This window comes from Branchiostoma floridae, chromosome 10 (genome assembly GCF_000003815.2).
Source record: "Branchiostoma floridae strain S238N-H82 chromosome 10, Bfl_VNyyK, whole genome shotgun sequence".
NCBI lineage: Eukaryota > Metazoa > Chordata > Leptocardii > Amphioxiformes > Branchiostomatidae > Branchiostoma > Branchiostoma floridae.
Genome location: NC_049988.1, coordinates 23,559,830 through 23,562,430, shown reverse-complemented (window position 1 = coordinate 23,562,430; position 2,601 = coordinate 23,559,830). Strand labels below are relative to the sequence as shown.

The 2,601-nt window shown below is 34.1% G+C and overlaps 1 long non-coding RNA gene across 1 annotated transcript; it reads left to right on the top strand.

Moving 5' to 3' along the window:
• Positions 1-2,504, top strand: LOC118424463. The gene is made up of 3 exons (XR_004832203.1): positions 1-33; positions 525-596; positions 856-2,504. It is a non-coding gene; the product is annotated as an uncharacterized LOC118424463 (long non-coding RNA).
• Positions 2,505-2,601: the final 97 nt, after the last annotated feature.

Genomic DNA, 2,601 nt, shown 5'->3' with positions numbered 1-2,601 from the left:
GGGGGCATCTGTAGGAGCACCAAAAAAACTCAGGTAAGGATTCCGGTCTTCTCAGCAGTATATATGTGATATGTTGTATAAGCCTCCAGTGAGGCTTCGTATAGCAGAATGTGTCATCTGTGCTGGTAGATATCCATTCATGCTTTCATTCAACAAGAAGAAAGGATTCTCAAGCTCAACTGTGCTGACTTCAGTTTTAACTTTTGTCCAAAGAAGAATATAACTCAAGAGAAGGTAGTGTTGTTTCTATGCTCTGCATTCAGTAGATGAAACAACATGTAATAAGTTCTTACATGTGGGACATTGCTGTTGAGGATTGTGAAAAGGTCTCAAGTTTTTGTGTAAATAGCAAGGAATAACAAAGGTTTAGCAGCCTTTGTATGTCATACCCCTAAAGATGCAGACTTATGTTTACTTTTGTGTAAAAAAAATTTTTTATATGATTTCTGCACAATATACTTTCAAGTTTATTTTTACTTCAAGCATAAAGTAATGTGTTGTTACCTATCCCTCGTCATGTACAGGACACTCCCACTCCAACCAAGAAAACTATGATTCCAACAGCATTTTCCCAGGCTCAGCAGCTTGCTGAAAAGGTATGTTGGTTGACGTGTGATTGCTATTTGTATTTCCTGAAATTCCTAATTGTATTCCTTTCAAGTGAACCATTGGAGAATTTTTGTTTCTACTACAATTTATCACATTTAGAATAGTTTATGTGGATTTTATGTAGTTGTACGGAAGCATTTTGAGCAGTACAAGAAGGACAACAAATAGTTGCCATATCTGAATTAATTACGATACATAGAAATTGTAACATCAAGTTCACTTTTAACTCTTCTGTATTTTCTGCAGGAAAATGTGACGCTACACAACGTGGAAACTTCTCCCATAGCTTTGTGAGAGAGACAGGCAGCTTGATAGGGGTTGCTACATGACTATTATATGTACTACATGTACTACACATTATATCATTAATGACAACAATGTCTGATAACAGTCAAATAACTCTGTGTTAAATACAAAAGATGCCAAAGGTTCATCAGCCAGTAGGATTGAGAAGGAGTAGTTTTCAAATAATGATGTTCACACATATCTATACATATTATGTATTTTCCAATAACTGAATATGGCTTAAGTTTGACATGATTCACATGTATGCAATGCCTCACTGACTTAAACAAATTAGAAGCAAGTTTGAGTTTCTGCATACTGTGTGATACCAGCTAAGAAATGTAAATGGTTGTTTATATATACATTTATCAACAAGTCTTGAGTCGCCTGTGTTTTGGGGTCATGTCAGGATAGTCGAAGGAAGTCATGAACAGATATGTGGGACTGTCCTGTATTGACCTTGATGAAATGGTGTTTCTACAAGTCACACCTTGGTATTATGTACTTTGGAAGCACTACATTTTCGTTATTTTGGAAAAATTTATTCTGTTTTGAAATGAGTGCTTGCCTCAGAGTAGCACACCAATAACCACCTACATGTACAAAGGTCTATCTGCACAATTTGATAGCAAAAAAGTAAAAATTAATCTCCCTTCCCAAAACTGTCATCATCTGCAACTAAAACACTGGCATAAGACTACTGAAATCTGTCCATTTGTAAGAACATTACTTGAATCAGGAGCTGGATTGTTTCGTGTGATATCTTGATTTGGCAGCTGAACCTGATTTAAAGGATTCCTTGTGCAATAAGTGAACATTTATTACATGACATGATCTTGAGGCTAAAGCCTTCTATTTTTTTCCATCATCAATAGCATAATTTAACAAAATTTTAGTTTCAGTCAGTTGATAGAGTATTTCTCTAATCTCTACAAATGAACCTCAGAGTCAGACACACTCAAATATATGGTGAGCTTAGTCTACGTTTGAATTAGGGAAACTCAACTTTTGTTTTCATCTCAATTTTTTTTTTCCATTGCTTGCAGCCTAGTATTAGGAAAAGCTTTAGCGGGAAAATGAAAATTGCTGTTAGGTTGATAGAATTTGTAGTATATTTCTTGTGGTCATCGTACGCTTTTGGAATATCCAAACATGCATTCCACTGCACACATTCATGTACATTCACATGATATTTAGGTTGCAACATTCTACTGTAATTGTAGAAATATATGCCAATAGTCATAGAATTTGATTTGATAGCCTTTGGTGGCAGGAACTCTTACTATAACTTACTGTGTTGATCTGATGATACTCAAACATCACAGAAATGTGAGCATGGTTTTAATGATTAGTTTATAGTAACATTTAACCCAGCAGTGTATATTCTGCAACTCATTTGTAAAATTATTACTTTGTATTATGTACTTATCATTATTATTGTTATTAATTCCTTACTTGTACATTTGTATCATATTAACCATTTTTGTAATATTTAAATTCCAATACCATTATTGTTTAACCTGATTTGATGTACAATGTATTATGCTATTACTGCTTGTGTCCTTGTTACACTGATGTTTTCAAGCAGTGTAACAAACCTCTATCTATGTTGTATAAAAAAAGTATCATAATCTGAGCTATCAGTCTCATTCTTGTAAACATCTACATTGTAATAGATACAACAACGAATGTAGAGAAGTCAATCAA